Source organism: Phyllostomus discolor, chromosome 1, assembly GCF_004126475.2.
Source record: "Phyllostomus discolor isolate MPI-MPIP mPhyDis1 chromosome 1, mPhyDis1.pri.v3, whole genome shotgun sequence".
In the NCBI taxonomy this organism is placed as follows: Eukaryota; Metazoa; Chordata; class Mammalia; order Chiroptera; family Phyllostomidae; genus Phyllostomus; species Phyllostomus discolor.
In genome coordinates, this window is record NC_040903.2 from 102,711,148 (window position 1) to 102,729,881 (window position 18,734).

General features: G+C 36.1%; 1 protein-coding gene across 1 annotated transcript in view; it reads right to left on the reverse strand.

Annotated features, from left to right (window-relative positions):
• Positions 1-18,734, reverse strand: part of ARHGAP24 (Rho GTPase activating protein 24) — a 482,616-nt gene that overhangs the window by 359,883 nt on the left and 103,999 nt on the right. The window lies entirely within an intron of this gene.

Genomic DNA, 18,734 nt, shown 5'->3' on the forward strand with positions numbered 1-18,734 from the left:
AAAATTGAGAGGAAGGAATCAGGTAATAGAAGAAAGGGTAGAGGGTAGGGATGGTATTACCAATAAACAGCTCAGGGAACGAGTTACCAACTTTTGTAGTACTGATGAATAAATCCAAATGTTCCTATAAATAGAACATATTTTTAAAACAGGAAGAGCTAAATATAATTTCTAAAGACTTAAAAATACAGACACCTTTTAAAGACATCATTTTCCTTGGGAGGGTAATTGGTGGATAATTGTTTGGGGATCCAGTGGAGATGTATGCTTACTATTACACAATGGCTTTTAATTACCCAACACTGTGGCAAGTGTGTTCTGTGCATATTAGTTTATCTGCACAATAACTTCAGGTGACCTTTTTGATGTGCAAATTTATTGTCTAAGTCCCTGTGCCTACAAGGTCAGATAGGGCAGCTAAGGCTTTGATAATGCAAAAACACTCACACACTACCCTATAAGATAGCCCCATTCAAATACTCTTCCCAGCTCACAAAATAGCAGCAGCACATAGTTACAATTATGAAATGTTTCATATTAGACAAAATACACTCATTTACATAACTGTATTTCAAGATAAAGTCTAATAAAACTTATTGATTATTATTATGAACTTACATTCTTCTTTTAAATCAGTTCACTTTTTTCCACTTCTAATATTCTTTAATAATAAGCATCCTGTTCCAGTATTATCATAATTTTTAAATGACTAAACTGATGGCAGGTGGCAGTCTTTCTCAATTTCTCTCCTGTCCATAGAACACCACACCAAGAACATGAACAATCTAGGTCTAACTGACATCCAAATTCATGCTTTCAACATGCAGCCTAACTCCCAAGAGAAAATAATAACAGCCACCATATGAGGCACAAGGGTAGGGGGTTGTCCCTAAAGAGAAAGTGAAAAGGACAGTAAAAGATGTAGTGAATGTGAAATGAAAATCATGAGAGCTACTAACATACACAAGACCTTGAAGCTGGGAACACCTGTTCACCGTGGTAGCAAGAGCTACTACAAGTATGCCACTTTTTCCTAAAGGGACTGGAGAACAATTTGAGAGATTGAGGTCTGATATTGTTCCAATTCGTCTTCACCCTTTGCATCTGATCTATTTCTGTTGATGATACTGAGCTAAGTCCATTAAAATGTATTATTTTGGCTCAATAACCTATAAGTGCTTCTTAAGAAATACACGCCTAAGGGCATAGCATTCTACATTACCCCTTAGACTCAATACACCACTGCACTCTTCTAAACTTGAGCAATAATAAATTGTTTCATATTTGATCCATGCACTCAGGGTGCTCACACAGATAAACAAGGCTCACTAAATTTTCTTATGCATCAATCACTATGTAGTCTAAAAAAAATCCATTGTGGAAAGGCAAAAAATAAGGTAAACTACTGCAGATAAGGTACAGTTAATGGCATTTATTCTGAAAGTGCTATAGTGCTAAATAGTGGAAGATCCCTTTTCCAATTCAGGACAAGCCAAAAACATCATTATCCTCCACAAAGAATACATTGGTTTACCTTCCATGTTGTTGTGATGAGAGCACCAGAGAATGCACAAAAACAAAATCCACTAATGTTTGAAAAGAATCAAAATCATTCCCAGGTTACTTAAAAAAAAAAAAAAAAAAAAAAAAAAGAGCCCTGGCTGGCATAGCTCAGTGGATTGAGCATGGGCTGGGAACCAAAGTGTCCCAGGTTCGATTCCCAGCCAGGGTACATGCCTGGGTTGCAGGCCATAACCCCCAGCAACCGCACATTGAGGTTTCTATCTCCCTCCCTTCCCTCTCTAAAAATAAATAAATAAAACCTTAAAAAAAAAAGTAAGAGCATATATTTGCAGGACATATTAAAGGAAAACAACGTTGCCTTAGAAATGAATAAATACTGCACTGACAATGAACTTGGAGCATTTGCAGAGGCAGTGACAAAAACTCAGTCCCAGAACAAACGCTGCTATTTCAGAAGAGTGTTGGGTTCACAGAGGAGAATCAATTGGACCAGGACAAAAAAAATGTTCTAGATTAGAACAAAAATAATGTCATTGCTCTCACTGGCTGATGATAGTCACAATTTCTCAATTTCTCACTGGGTGCTGCTAGTTGAGAGCAGCACCCAGTATACATAGTGCTATTAAGACTATTCAGTATACATTTAACAAAATAGATCATTGTACAGGGTTTTCATTTCAGAGTAAGACTTATTCAATTCCAAATTAAATAATAGCCACAATTATTCTAGCATTTAATATATGCTAAATGTTTTATATACACAATTTATTTATCACAATAATCTTTTTCTGTAGGCAATATTATTTTTCTGAGTTTCTGGATATGAAATTGGGTCCACAGAAAGGTCAAGAAACAAGCTGGAGTTCACACAGGTAGGAGGTGGAGGAACCAGGGTTCAAAATCTGACTCGAGAATGCATCCCTTCACACTGTGTTGCCTGCATTTTTAAAGAAAATCCTCAGGTTGGCTTAGAATAATGACTTAATGTTAAAGAATATTTATTGAGTATTATCAGCCAGATACTGTATTGAACATGGCTATACAGAAGGATACTGCTGGGTACATGTTTACATGTCAACAATAAATGCAGAAGGTCTCAGAGACTAGGCTATAAATGTGATATCAGTGCAGGATTTGAAGGACAGTGGTCATTATAAACTGTTTGGCTACTTTCCCTGACTATAGCACTCAACCTTATTACCCCTACTAACAAAAATAAAGAAGCATTAAGCAATTAGTATTCTTTAAAAAATACCATATATGTATTTTTTATCCTAACCCAAGGAATGTTCATAGATTTGAGAGGGAAAGGGAGGGAGAGAGGGAGAGAAACATTGTTGTGAGAGCTAAACATTGATTGGTTGCTTCTCATTTGTACCGGATGAGGCACCAAACCTACAACCTAGGCATGTGCCCTGACTGGGAATCAAATCCACAACCTTTTGGTTTATGGGATGATGCTCCATCCTACTGAGCCACACAGGCCAGAGGAAAAAAAAAAATCCATGTTAACATATTTTTCTTAAGTGTTTCATATTACAACAGCCCCCTTCCCTCCCTCCTTTGTTCTGTCTCCTTCCCTTTGTCCTGCCTCCCTTCCTACTTAAATTCAATTTATATTTTTGAGCATACACTAGAACAGACACTTTCTGCTTATTTATTATAAACATGTGATACAATATGTTAAACACAAAATAAGGTCCTAAATAGAAGACATCTTTAATTAGTCTAGAAATGTTCATATCGTTCTTAGTTTTCCCTTACACCTGACACATTTTATAGCTTCCTTTTTATAACTGAAGACCCACAGACAGTAAGAAGCACACCTGCATAAACACCAAGCCCCAAAGCTTTGAGCTGGTCTGCAGCCAGCACCAGGCATCCTATACTCTCCTATTCCATCTCACTTGAGCCCCATCAACACCTGAGGGAAAGCCTGAGACCGAAGAACTGAGGCCTGGGGAACTTGGCACAGTGCAGCCAGCACTCCACACCTGGGCTGAATGAGGAAGAACCAAAAGTAATGTTTGACAGTTTTTACAAACTTTCCTTTTCCTTTCCTATGATGTAATATTCATCCTGGGGTGGCTGTTATATGTGAATACAGACAAATCCACAGAAAAATATCTAGGAGAGATTAAAACGAATTGAATTTGTTAAAGATATTAGGGAAGGAGTATAGAGACAATTGATGTGTGACATTTGTAATGATATTGGATGACCTGATATCAGTGAACTGTTAGATTGTATGGGTTTTTGTTTGGGCCAATTCTTAAAATTTTTTGAGATATGATTAAAATAAAAGTGAGTTAAAAGGCATTGATGCAGAGTGGCACAGCTCTCCACAGGAAATGTTGTAATCTGTATTTTATTAGTTCTACTTAGCCAGGATGTAATGAGATTCTATTTTTCTTACTTCATCTATGTATATTGTCTACTTCATTTCCAAAGAGAGAATGCTCTTAGGTAAAGAGAGATAAACTCAGGCCTTGCCTTAGAAAAGGCAAACAGAGCCTCACAGAACTATAGTTGTAGGATATTGAAGATACCCTTCTACATCTGCAAAGCCCTATCACATAGTTCTAACAGCCACTGAAGGAAGTAAGGCACTTGTTTATTTGTTAGTATTTCTTCAAGACTTTCTCAAATGTTCCCTCATCCATCTCTCCTTGGAAACTCTTTATAAACAGCAATCATCTTCTGCCTTGCCTTCCAGCCACTCCTATTTCCTTGCAGGTTAAGTTTGCACCAAAATGTTTAACTCTGTCTGGCATATTATGTATTTATGTGTTGTCAGTTTCACTCTACTAGAATGAGAACAGTGACTATTTTGTTCACTGGTCTATCCTCGAGCCTTGGAAAAGTTCCTGTCAGATTTAGTCAATATTTGTTGAATGAATAAGTGAATGAATATAAGGGCTCAGAAGAATGTAACTTGCTCAAGTTATAAAGCTAGTTGGAGGTAGACTCTAGACTCAAACTTTGACCTTAGAAATCTATATCTTGTGCTCTTTCTATAGAAATCCTAAATGCCACTTTGAGACCTGGTGGCCCCAGAGAATGAAGCTATTTCAAAAGGTGTTCAGCACACACTAAGTACTCAGCAAATTTTGTTGCCTCTGAATCAGAATAACTGAGAATACTATGCACCATATAAATATTATGATTTTCCATTTGCCTGAAAGTCTTTGAAAGAACTCCAGTGGAAGTAGGAGAGACAAATGGTTCCTAAGGAGTTCCAAGGTGAGTAGGAAGAGGGGTTCAGCTACCATAAATAAATGATAATTCTTGAAGGAATCCATTGCAACTTCCATAAACACTTTATTTACCATGCATACCCCAACCCTATCATCCTCACTAATCTTTGTAGGATAAAATGTTTGTTGTTGTTGAAGTTCATGCACATTTTTTGGAGAAATTTGAAATTTCACAGAAAAATACACAAAAGAAAACCTAAATCTCTTGTATGCAATTTCTCTGTTCAGGATAATAACTATGACATACTACTAAATGTATTTTCATTTCTACCATGTGCATCTATATAATGCATTATAGTTAAGATATTAATGTACATACTGCTTCATATCTGCTTTTTAAAAACTTCATAATGAATCACTACCATTTTCCATTTCACTAAGTATTCTTACAGCATGAGTTTAAATGACTACATATAGCTTTTTCTGTATGAATGCAATATATTTTATTTAACCATTCCATATTTATAGATATTTTATTGTCCCTAATTATTTACTACTATAAAGAAAGCCATGAAAGTATAATATAAATTAACATTTATAAACTTCTCTGATTATTTTCTAAGAATAAAACTGTTAGTGTGGAATTGCTGGCTGAAGAGCAGAGACACTTTAAGGTTTTGAGGTATGTTGTGGACCTTACATCTGAGAAAGTTATATTAGATTAAACTCTCTCAATGATGTATTTCCCTGAACTTTTACCAATATTTTATGATTAAAAATATATTTTAATTTGATAAGCAACAATAATTTCTCATTTTTATAACTTTATCTTGTAATAAAAATAATATGTTCATTATAGAAAACATTAAAAACCTAGCCATGAAAGAGAATAATATAAAAATTACCCATATTCACCCTGGCTGGCATAGCTCAGTGGATTGAGCACAGGCTGCGAACCAAAGCATTGCAGGTTCGATTCCCAGCCACGGTACATGCCTGGGCTGCAGGCCACAGCCCTCAGCAAACACACATTGATGTTTCTCTCTCTCTCTCTGTCTCCCTCCCTTTCCTCTCTAAAAATAAATAAATAAAATCTTTAAAGAATTTAAAGATGTAAAGAATTTAAAGATTTTTATATGTAAAAAATCTTTGAAAAAAAATAAAAAAAAATTACCCTTATTCTAATACACATAAACAAATACTATTAATGCTTTGGTGTGAGTACTTTCAGCTTTGTTTCTTCATATTACGTATGAATGGCTATAGCTATATATCTAAGTACAATGAAAATTTTAAAGTGAAATGGCATCTATATCATTTAAACTAATAATACCATGAACATTTGCTCCTTCTTATTAGTTATCCACCTACAAAAACATTTTAATGGCTGCTTAGTGTTCCCACATACAAAAGAATTTATGTTGCCAAATTATTACTGGCTATGAAAATTAATTCCAATCATGCCATTTCAAGCTTATTTAATATTAATAAATGGGTTTTTCATATATGTATTGACCATGGGTAATTCTTTAGTGACTTATCTCACTTATGTTTTTTTCAAAAAATATGGCAATTGTATTTTTTCAAGTACTGGATTGTTGGAGATTTCTAAAGCAGACAGGATAAGCCACAGGTCAAGGGGGCATGTCTCACTTCAACATGCAGAAGAGAACATCATAGTAGTCACCCCAGTTCAAAGAGTCTCATTTAAGCCTAATGAGTCATCTAAGCCTGTTGTTGGAAAACAGGAAATCTCAGTTTCTAGTCCAATTTTGATGTCATCTGCTTAAGCAGTCTAAGCAGCATCTTGTTCTACAGACTGCATTCTGCCCAATGGATGTGATATTTACTGAACTGCTTTGCCAGGATTTGTAAGGATGCATATCAACAATTTAGCAGTTCTAAAAATACTGAATAAGGTGAATTAGTCTTCTTTTTGCTCAGTATATTACCAGGAATCAACTTAAACAATAAGAATGGTTCCTACCAGAAGCTTTGGCTTTGAAGATGAAAACTGTATGGATACCCAATTGATTCAGAGAGGCTAGACCATCATCCCTAGTAACCTAACTACCTGACTTTGCAAAACAGAAAAGCTGGTAGTCCTGTAATGTTATATTTCTCAGAGTGCAGGACCATGAGTTTATCTGGTCACAGCAGCTACACAATTTCCTCTCGTGATCCCCTAGCTAATCTATTCTTGGGTATCTTTGACTTTAATTCTTTGCATGGTCTGGAGGCAATCCCCATTTTTTTTCTCTCAACGGTCACCTCTTTGGTTTAACTCATCTTTCACATTTCCACACCTCTAAAATCTTTCTGAATCTTCTCTAGTGTTCTATTAGGCCCTTCTCCATCTGCAGACAATGTAAACTTTCAAATATGAAAACCTTACACTTATCATGGGAAGTTCTTATCATTATCATAGTTCTCCAAACTCGTCTCATGTTGTTTTACCCCTCAGCCTGCCCCTGGTATGCTGGCCTACCAGAGGGCTTGCTCACACACTGTTTACTCTGCTGGGACAGATCAGGGTCACCACTGTTGTCCCCCTGCAGCCCCATCTTCACCAGTTACATCCTATTCATCAGACCTAAACTCAAACATTATTTTCTCAATAAACAAACACATCCTTGACCTTCTAGTGTGGGTAAGATTCCCCCATTAACTATTCTTGTAGCCTCAGGAACTTCTCCTAGTAGAGCTATAATCACTTAAATTTATTTTTCTATTACCAAATTATAAACTCCCTTAGTGCAGATGCATTATTAAACCACTGGTACAATTTCATAAATGTATGACCAGCCCCTAGCGCAGTGCCAGAAACACATGAGGAAATCACAATTTAAACATAAAATGAAAGAATGAAAGAGCAATTGTGTTGTTTTCTTCATTTCTCTTTCTGACATTTTGTTGTTAGGATACAGAAACAAACAGTTGGTCACGAAAAGAAACCAGTTTTTGGGTGGTGAGTACCAACAGAGTACACAGATATTGAATTATGTTTCCATCAGAAATTTATAAATGTGGACTTCTGGCAAGATGGAGGAATAGGTGGATACACCGTACGTCCTCGTACAACCAAGATTAGAAAAACAATAATTTACAACAATAATTTACTATCAGAATAACACCCAGATCCGGCAGAGGATTTATCTGAATGGAAGTCGGGCAGCCAAGAAGTTGAAGTAGACGTGTTCATCCGGACTGGTAGGAGAAGACGAGCTGGGCGGGCGCACGGAGGTCGGGGAAAGTTTGGCGCGAAATTGGCGCAACAGCCATCCGGGGGCGCAAGAATGCAGCAGTGATCCCTGAGTACGCAAGCTGCGGCTGGCAGACCCAGAGGGGTAGCGATTGTGGACCAGGGCAGAACTCTCGGCCCGGAAGCCCAGACAAGGGTCTGAGTCCAGGAGAACGGAACTAACGCCATTTTTTTCTCCCGCCCGCTCCTGCTCCTGCCCCGCCCCCACATATAACGTCACAATCTAGCGACTGGGGTGTCCAGCCCGGGTGAGCACCTAAGGCTCCGCCCCCCACCGTAACAAGAGCGACCAGACCAGAGGGGGGAAAAAAAAAAGAAGAAGAAAAAAGGAGAGACAGGGAAAAAAAAAACAAAATATGTTTTCAACAGAGCAGATCAGTCCCCCAGGACTCATCCTTTTGAGCGACCAAGAATTAGCCAATCTATCAGATGCGCAGTTCAAAGCCCTGGTGATCAGAAAGCTCACGGAACTGGTTGATTTTGGACGCAATTTAGATGAAAGGATGCAGATTACCATAAAAGAGATGCAGGAAGATACACGGAGGAGAGCCAATAGTGAAAGGAAGGAATATGAGTCTCAAAACAATACAGTGGACCAGAAGGAAGATAGAATCAACCAAGCAGGAAAGCATGATGAAATAAGAATTCAAAAAATTGAGGAAAAGATTAAGAGCATCCAAGACACTTTTAAACGTTCCAATATCCGAATTATAGGGGTACCAGAATCGGAAAGGGAAAAGCAACAGATTGAGCACGTATTTGAACAAATAATAAAGGAGAACTTCCCCAATCTGGCAAAGGGAACAGTCTTCCAAGAAATCCAAGAAGCTCAGAGAGCCCCAAAGAAGTTGGACCCAAGAAGAAACACACCAAGGCACATCATAATTACATTAGCCAAGGTAAAAACGAAGGAGAGAATCCTAGAAGCAGCAAGAGATAAGGGGACAGTCACCTACAAAGGAGTTCCCATCAGACTGTCAGCTGATTTCTCAAAAGAGACCTTACAGGCAAGAAGGGGCTGGAAAGAAATATTCCAAGTCATGAAACACAAGGACCTACATCCCAGATTGCTCTATCCAGCAAAGCTCTCATTTAGAATGGAAGGGCAGATAAAGTGCTTCTCAGATAAGGTCAAGTTAAAGGAGTTCATCATCACCAAGCCCTTATTTTATGAAATGCTAAAGGGACTTATCTAAGAAAAGAAGATAAAGAAAAGACATGTATAGTAAAAGGACAGCAAACTCACAAATACTAACAACCACACCTAAAGCAAAACCAAAAGAAACTAAGTAAACAATTAGAACAGGAACAGAACCACAGAAATGGAGGGCACATGGAGGTTTAGCAGCAGGGGGATGGGAGGAGGAGAGAGGGGGAAAAGGTATGGAGAATAAGTAGCATAGAATGTAGGTTGAAAATAGATAGGGGGAGGGCAAGAATAGTACGGGAAATGTAGAAACTAAAGAACTCATAAGTATGACATATGGACATGATCTAAAGGGGGGAAATGTGGGTGGGAGGGGGGTACAGGGTGGAGGGGATTGAAGGGGGGAAATGGGACAACTGTAATAGCATAATCAATAAAATATTAAAAAAAGAAAAAAGAAATTTATAAATGTTATTAATCAATGCTATCCTAACAATTTAATTTAAAAGAAAAAGAATGAATTAGTAATATATCTTTTCCTCCCTTATTTACACCACACTTTCTAATATAGGTGACCCAAATTGTACTGCTAGTGACTATTTTAGTTTCAATTTGACCATCAGCTGTGAAGTGGGAAAACAATGATAGTCTGAGGATTTTGTTTTATTATTTTATTTTATTTTTATTATTGTTCTATTATGGTTGTCCCAATTTCCCCCTGTTGCTCTCCCCTATCCCATATTCTGAGGATTTTAAAGACTGTAACTGATTTTCTTTTTCTTGCTCTGAATCATGGAACATTTTTTTAAAATCTGAAATATTCTTTTTCTTTCTTTCTTTTTTTAATCCTCATTCAAGGACAGTTTTTTCATTGCTTTTTCTTGTAGAGAGCAGAGAGGGGACAGAGAGAAACATTGATGTCAGAGAGAAATATCAACTAGCTGCCTTCTGGGAGGCACCTTGGCTGGGGCCCAAGTCTTCAACCTCAGTATGTGCCCTGACCAAGAATCAAACCTGTGACCTTTTGGTCTACAGGATGGTGCTCCAACCAACTGAACACATTGCCATGGACTACCTGAAACATTCTTAAAGGATAAAGTTAATAAGCTACTGCATGGGGGAGGCATCAAGAATGATATGTGAGATGTACCTAAGGGGCAGTGGTGAGCAGCAGACAGAAAACTGAAGGAAGAACAGTCGTTACACAGATGCATTTTTAAGGTAGTCAACCACATCCAGTAAGGTCTTAAATATTCAGCACTTAAAATAAATGACTTTATCAAAGACAATTTGTCATGTACAGTTTTTTATTCCCCAAATTAATAGAGGACAAAAGGCCATGTTAATTAAGTAAAAAATTAACTTTGGTTCCTTCTGAAAATGGAAAAATTTAGTTTGTTTACAATAATTAAGCGGCTTACTTCCTCACAGCGCCATGAGGTGTAACAAAATAAAGAAGCTGGTACATTTAAGAAAGCAGTATCTTGCCCATAAATGTCACTGAAAGTTTTTTTTTAGCTTGAAATATAAAATATTCCCTAACATAGTAGACATTTAAATAGGGCAGTTTGATGCAGTGCAGTGACAATAATTAATAAAAGATCATTTTCTCAGTTTCATCATAAAATACTTACTGCAAGATTTCTCTCTAAAATCTAATAGTGTGGGACCTACAACAAAAGTCCCTTTTATCAAGGACTGAGAAATTTAGGACAACAGGAGAAAGACATTCAGAGCTTTCTGTGGTAGGAAGAAGAAGGCTGCTGTGATTCCCCAAGTCAGCTGAATTAAAAATCCCACTGAGGATCTAGTGTAAGGCAATAAATTACATAATTTTGGACTTATTTGTGCATAATGGTTTGATTTGCTTCCATTTATAATATCCTAATTTAAAATACTGCAAAAAAATTTTAATATAGCTTAGTACATGTATTAATGAAGTTAAAAATGGAGCAGGGAGGATAGTAGCAATACATTATATGTTTGTATGAAGATGAGTCTACAGACCACCAGTGACAGACCCACTGTTTCCTTACAAATTAGAATTATTCTTTCTTGCTTGATTAGCAAACTTGCTGGAGTAAAATGAAACAGTTGGTGGAAGAGGAATTAATGATGCTATAAGCTTTGAAGTCACTTTCTAATGCCACTCGGATCTTCCCTTAAACTTTCATGTTTCTTCAGAAAAGGTGAGCCTCATTATAAACTATGTGGTCATTGGCTTTGATTATCATATTTTCCCTTGGAAATTGTGTGAGATATGATACTTTTTCTCTTCAAATGCTTCCCTTTTCATGTTTAATGCAGAGTTTTTTCTGTATCATGATTTACTTTGATCAATAAAAAAGACAAAGTTTTGGAAATAATGATGTAAACATCTCACTAAAAACTCTATCACACAAAAAGACTCTGGCTGCCTTCCCTTATCCTTACTTAGAAAAGCCATGATTCCCAACTCAAGTTACAGATTCAATACAATCCCAATCAAAATCCCAGCAAGTAATTTTGTGGACATCTACAAATCAAGTTTATATAGGAGGGAGAAGACCCAGAATAGCGAACATGATACTAAAGGAGAACAGCCATGTCCAAAGACCAACACTAGCTGACTACAGGTCTGACTGACTACAAAGCCACAGTAATCAGACAGTGTGATATTGGTGAAAGTACAGATTAAAAAATCAGTGAAGCAAAATAGAGAGTGCAGAGACAGACCTCCATGAACACTGTCAACTGAGTTTTGACACAGGAGCAAAGACAATGCAATGGAGCCAGGACAGTCTCCTCAACAAATCATGCTGGAACAATTGGACATGCAAAAAAAAAATGTATCTACACACAGACATTACACCCATCACAAAAATCAACTTCAATTGATCATAGACCCTAATGTAAAATAAAACTTCTAGAAGATAGCATAGGCAAAAACCTAGATGACCTTGGGTATCATACCTTTTTAGATGTTATACAATACAAAAGACACAATCCATGAAAGAAAAATTGATAAGCTGAACTTCATTGAAATTAAAAACTTCCGCTCTGTGAAAGATAATGTGAAGAAAATGAGAAGACAAGGCACAGATGGGAGAAAATACTTTCAGAAGACACACTGACAAACTACAGTTATCCAAAAGGACTCTTAAAATTTAAGAGTAAAAAATTCAACTCTAATGTGATAAAAAATGAGACAAAGACCTTAACAAACATGTCACTAAAGACATACAGATAGAGAATGAGCACATGAAATGATGCTCATGTCATATGTTATCAGAGACATGAAAATTAAAGCAGCAATGACATACCACTGCACACGTATCCAAACAGCTGACATCTGGACCGCGGACAGCACCAAACACCAGCCTGCAGTGGAGCAGCAAGAGCTCTCACACTCTTCTAGTGGGACTGTAAAATGGTTGTCGTTTTCAAAGACTGTGTGCCAGTTTATTATAAACCTAAATATACTCTTTACATGTGGTACAGCAATCATGCCAAAATTTCACAGAAAATGCCAAACCAGTATTAAATACCTCAGAACCCAGAGATTTTCAACATTGTTGCATGCATACTGTGAGAATTAATACTTCCTTAATAGTTCTCAACTGAAGGCATTTGGCAATGTCTGGAGACGTTTTTGTTCATCATACTTGGGGAGGGGATGCTATTGGTATCTCATGGGTAGAGGCCAAGGATGCTGCCAAACACTCTACCATGTGCACACAGGAGAGAATGGTCCAGCCCCTAATGTCAACAGTGCTGAAGCTGAAACACCCTTCTTTAATATAAAGTGGGTTAAAGGGAAGGTTCAAATAGAAGAGGTTGCTACGTATAACACTGAGCACATTGTTATGTAGTAGATGAGTTTTGATGTAATGGAATATCAAAGTTTGTTTCCAAGTGTCCATTCAGTCACCTATTTATCTAACATTTTTTGAGCACCTGTTAAATTCCAAGAACTATGGGAATTTATAGGGATACAACCTTGAACAGAAAATAACAGAATACAATTTTGCTTTCACAGAACTTACATTCTACTTGAGAAATAGAAAACAAAACAATAGATAAAAAATATAGACTATGATGAATAGCATAAAGAATAGAAACAAAAGGGGCTCTTATGGAACGTTGAGAAGAATTAACTAAAATGACTAAAATGTGCACACCATGTCATAATATTACTACAATGTTTGGGTAAAATAAATACATTCTTCTGTGCTATAGAAACCACCCTAACAGTGTATTCAAACTTTACCCACCACTTACCAATAATCTTGCTGAGGAAGAAAGACTGACTTGAGCATCCATTTCTTAAATCCTTTTATAAATGATCACCAGGATAAAAAATAAAAGCACTTTTCAAGGCTTACCTAATTTGAATACAGTGCCCTGGGAATGTTTAAAAAAAAGTCTTGTGGGAGTTGCTAACAGAGTTGAACAAGTACAGTATAGTATGTGTGTCTTGCGTGAAAAGCATATTGATTGAAACTACATCATAAAGGAGCAACAACGAAAGTTCTTTAAATGAGTGGCTCAGCAGAGAAATGCCTAAACTATAAATATACTTCACACATGTGTGATCTAAAATGTCAGGGGGGTTGAGGGGTTTTTGCCTTCCCAAGGAAGGTAAGGGCTTTCTCTGAGGCACTTCAATGCAAAGCTTATTCTCTACCAGAATTTGAATGTGCTGTGCCTTCCACATCTTGATAGATGCAAGGCCCACCTCTTCTCTCCTTGCCTGGACTTACACACTGGCCTTTCTAACCTGCCCCTTTCTTGCTCTTCTGAAATCCATTCTCCACAGAGTTACCACAGTAAAATTTTTAACATAAGTTGGATCATATTATTCCCCTTCTTAACTCTTCAGTACATTTTCCCATTACATATTAAGAAAACAAATATCCTTAATGTGCTAGATGATTTGACCTCTGCCTATAGCTCCAGAGGCTTCTGCTCCTCTCACTGCTATGCTCTGCTTCAGTCATGTGGTTTGCTTTCTGTGCCTATAACAAACACTCGGAACTGTTTTCCACCCCAGGATCTTTGCATCTGATGCTTCCTTTCACCATCTGAATCTTAAATCTGACACCCCATTTCCTAAATCTTTATTTCAGTACACTGGTTTCTTTGTTCTCTTTACAAAACTTAACACAATTTATATATTTATCCTCTATGTTCCCAAAGAAGATGTTAGCTTCATGAGACAAAAATCATGCCACTTTATCCTCAATTTTAGTTCCAGCATCTAATAGGTTGTTGGGTATACCATGAGAGTGAAATGTGTAGCAACTAAATGAACAAATTGGGTAAAATGAATTCATTGTGTCTAAAATGGTATTATCCTTGCAGACCACAATTTGTGAAACATCTACCATTACATAATAACAGAATTTATTGAAGGCATATTATAAAATAGTATAAATAAATAGTAGAGTCATTTTTACCAATACTTGAATTTTACATGTAAGAGTTGTAATAAATATAATACAAAACTAAAATTTAATACATCCATTTAAGGCAATTAATATGTGCCTCTTAGGAAAAAATGTTTTCTTTCAATAAAGTCATAAGGTACAGTGTTATTACATCATTGTCACCAGTGTGGTTATTAATATAACAGCCATTATGAGAGGTCACCTGCGTAAACAAATCCAATGAAAGTTTCCATCCAATAATCAAGGATTTTCTTGTAAGGTAAAGAGGACTCTGCTCTATGGACCTGTATGTACCAGGATAATTTTCTGGCACTACCTACAGATTTCTTTTTTCCCAGAGAAGACGTACAGTAAAGTGGAGAAAGGACTGAACCTTCAAGAGGAGCTGAGCTCCGTTTCCAGCTCCCCTACTCTATCAGTACAGTAGAGCTCTTGGGCAGGCTGCCCAACACTGCCAGGCCAAAGTATCCTCATTCACAAAATAAAATGTTTTCCTTTGTATGTTTTAATACCTATGGCAGCACCCTATCCTAAACATCTCTCCAGAGTAAGATAGCTTACCACTTCCTCTCTTTAACTCCCCCTCTCTCTCTTACTGCTAGTGGCATGACACACCATTTAAACCTATGTTGCTCTATATGCTGACCACTATCCACATGTGGCTATTAAAAATATGAAATGTAACTGGTTTGCTTTGTAAATGTAACTGGAAATGTAAAGTGTGCTTTGAGTGTAAAATACACATAGATTTTTGAAAACAGTACAAAAAGATAAGGTAAAACATCTCAATGACTTTTATGTTCATTACATATTGAAATTATAAATTTTGGATATACTGAGTCAAGTAAAATAGAATAATAAAATTCATTTCACCTGTTTATTTCATTCTTTTTAATTAGGCTCCTTAAAAATTTAAAATTCCACCCTGGCTGGTGTAGCTCAGTGGATTGAGTGTGGGCTGTGAACCAAAGGGTTGCTGGTTCAATTCCCAGTCAGGCACATGCCTGGGTTGTGGGCCAAGTCTCCCAGGGGAGCCATGTGAGAGACAACCACACATTGATGTTTCTCTCCCTCTCTTTCTCCCTCCCTCCCTCTCTCTCTAAAAATAAATAAAATATGTTTTAAAAATTTAAATTCCTAAAAAAAATTAAATTCCTGATGTGGCCTGCATTTGTGAACTGCATTATATTTCTATTGGATAGCCCAATTTAGATAGATTTTTCAGTTTGCAAGTATTTGTTTGCTTTGTGAAATGTTCTAAAATATTATCACTAAAATTTATTTAAACTTGAAGATACAATTTTCTATGTCTATGCTCATATAACCCAATGGGATTATTATTTAGGTTACCATTAAATGCTATAGAAGTCCAGCACTAAAATTCAAACCCTTGGTTGATACCATTCATATTACTCTTTTCAAATATCAACAATAATGATGAGCTGCAGAGGAACATCAAGTTACAGCTTGGCCAGGATGTAAATAAGCACACACACACACACCCCCCACCTGCAACTACACCCTTTGGGATGAAATGCTCATCCTGCAGGGTCTCAGTTGCCTTACAAAGGAGATAATAGAGGGGTGTTAGGAGGAATTAAAATAAGCCACCATAATTCTGGTATGTTTAAATACAAGTAGTTAGAATGAGATATAACTATAGAATGTGAGAATAGCCCCATATTTGGGCCTAATGAATTCAGACTCTCAATAGCTTAAGATCTTATATTCATCCATTCATTGCACAGTATACAGCTAAACTTTTATCTCATTTAAAAAATAAAACAAATGAGTTTCTAAAATAAAAAAGATGAATTGAAATCAAATTCATCTTTCAAAAAGTCATAAAGTTTCTACTTTTTTGCTTTATATGTGTCTGCATAATAAGAAGGATTCTTGGAATATATTAAATTTTAAAATATCCATCCCTTAGGATGACTTAAAATCATTCTCCAAGTAAAAATGAAGAATAAGAAGTACATTTCATAATTTCCCAAGTGTCATCAGTTGTCAAAATACCATCAGCTGTCATAATTATGAATTCACAAGTCTTCAGATATCTTTAGTGATACTTTAATTGCAAAATTTGTTTGTTTTATTTCATGTTATATCCAAATTAAAATAGGTTTGACTAGTAGAATATTCTGAAAGTTAAATTTTCTTTATTACAATATTTAAAAAATCTGTTGAAAAACCATTCCAGATGGAAATTACTGAGTTATTTATGATAACAACTATAGTGAACAATCCACTTCTTTACATATATAATACTCTCATTAAGAAAACATTTATTTAATGACTCCCATACATCAGTATCTACGCAGAAAAAAAATAGTTACTCCCAAAGGGAGCATAAAGTTTATACTTTCAAAGAGACCCCTGTAAAATACCTTATAAGATCTTTGTGGTGTGACTGGATACAGGATCGAAGCATCGACAGAACTGGGGAATCAGTAATATTTTCCTCACACCCACTCCCCTCCCTCCCCTCCCAGCAGTTCCTACATCCACTCTTTTGACTCCTACGGTGCCACTATGCCCTCCTCCAATAAGGCCTCCGTTTTCTTAAGTAATTTCTCCTTAATTTCTTAACTCATATTATTCTCAGTCAATATTAATTGTTAACTCTGTGCTAAACGATAGGATCATATGAATAAAATTTTGTTGCTTTTCTCACAAAGTTCATTAATAATTATGCTTAAAAGCAAGGAACTCTTAAATTTCAAAAAAGTAAATATTATTTGTTGGCTCTTAGGCACAGTGGAAACATGTTGGGTAATACACAATGAAAAGGACAATTCATCTACTGTCCTTTAATTGAGGAAAGAAAAATCAACAAATTTATCTTTGTTCTGATTACCAATTAATAGCAGTAAAATTTTATACCTTAAGACTGGTAAAAAATATTTCCTACACATGATTTTAATATATATATTTTACGCATGAAAGTATCATATATGTACAGAATATATATTGAAATACTAACAACTACAATAAGCAGTGAAATCCTTGCTTTTTACAAAAAGGTGTTTTTCAGTGACAGCCTGAGTGTACTGCATGAATCTACTAGTCATTGTTGCTTCTCTACTGTGGACATCCTTTTGACACATGATGGTTTTATGTATTTTTAAAGTAATTTTATTTCAAAAGATACATGAACTTAAAATATTGTGATGCATAGTAAAATAAGAGTAAAAATGAGTAATGGGGGAAAGTGAGGACAGTCATAATTGAACAACAATAAAAAAATTTTTTAAAAGAAAAGTAAAAAACTTTTTGAACATTTTCTCTATTGTTGAAAATACTAATGGTAAACATGAAATTGTATTCCATATACCTGACTATAGTTAAAAATTCTACCTATTAAGTCATATAACCTCTATTCTTTTTTTCTTTAGAGCACAAAGGGAAAAGGCCAGACACTATATTAAACTTCTTTAGGTATAAATGTTATCCCATTTGTATTTCAGAATAATATTCAAGATTTCAGCCTTTTGGACTTGCCATTTTCTCTTTTAGAAAAGTTGTTCCTGAAATTGAGGGACAAATAAGATTACAGGAGGGAAACTGCATGCAGGATTTTAACTATCTCCCTGTGACCATAGGCATCTCAAGCTAAACCAGAAAAGAATTCTTTGAACCCATGAAAAGTCTCCATCTCTCTTCTCTTCTCTTGCCTCATCCAGCACTCATCTAAATATCACTGGGACCCATTAATTTTTAGGGAAGACAAAGGAAATACTGGTGAAATGCCCAATCATCAGTGTTTCTAAATAGCTTATTATAAGGCTCAGGACATTGAAATGCTGATCTTTTTGGCTTCCCACTTTCTACTTGATACTTGACCTTCAATGGTAGCACAATTCTGGCTCCTTTCCCAAAAGCACATAAGACTGCAAGGCATGTAGGCCTTAGCATCCTTGAGATAAAATTGGGCTCATAAACATGCATCAGTTTCCTCCAAAGAAAATTAAAGTACATTTCTGGTACTATGTAGTTTCTATGTCACATTCTGCCCATACCAAAAAGCTTTACAAGGTCAACAATGATGATACCGGATAGATAAGGAAACTAAGCTTCCATGTGCAAAATGATATTAATTTTTTACACACATGATATTGATTATTACATTGGCAAATATTATGAAACAATAAAAATAATGATTCAGGAAGTAT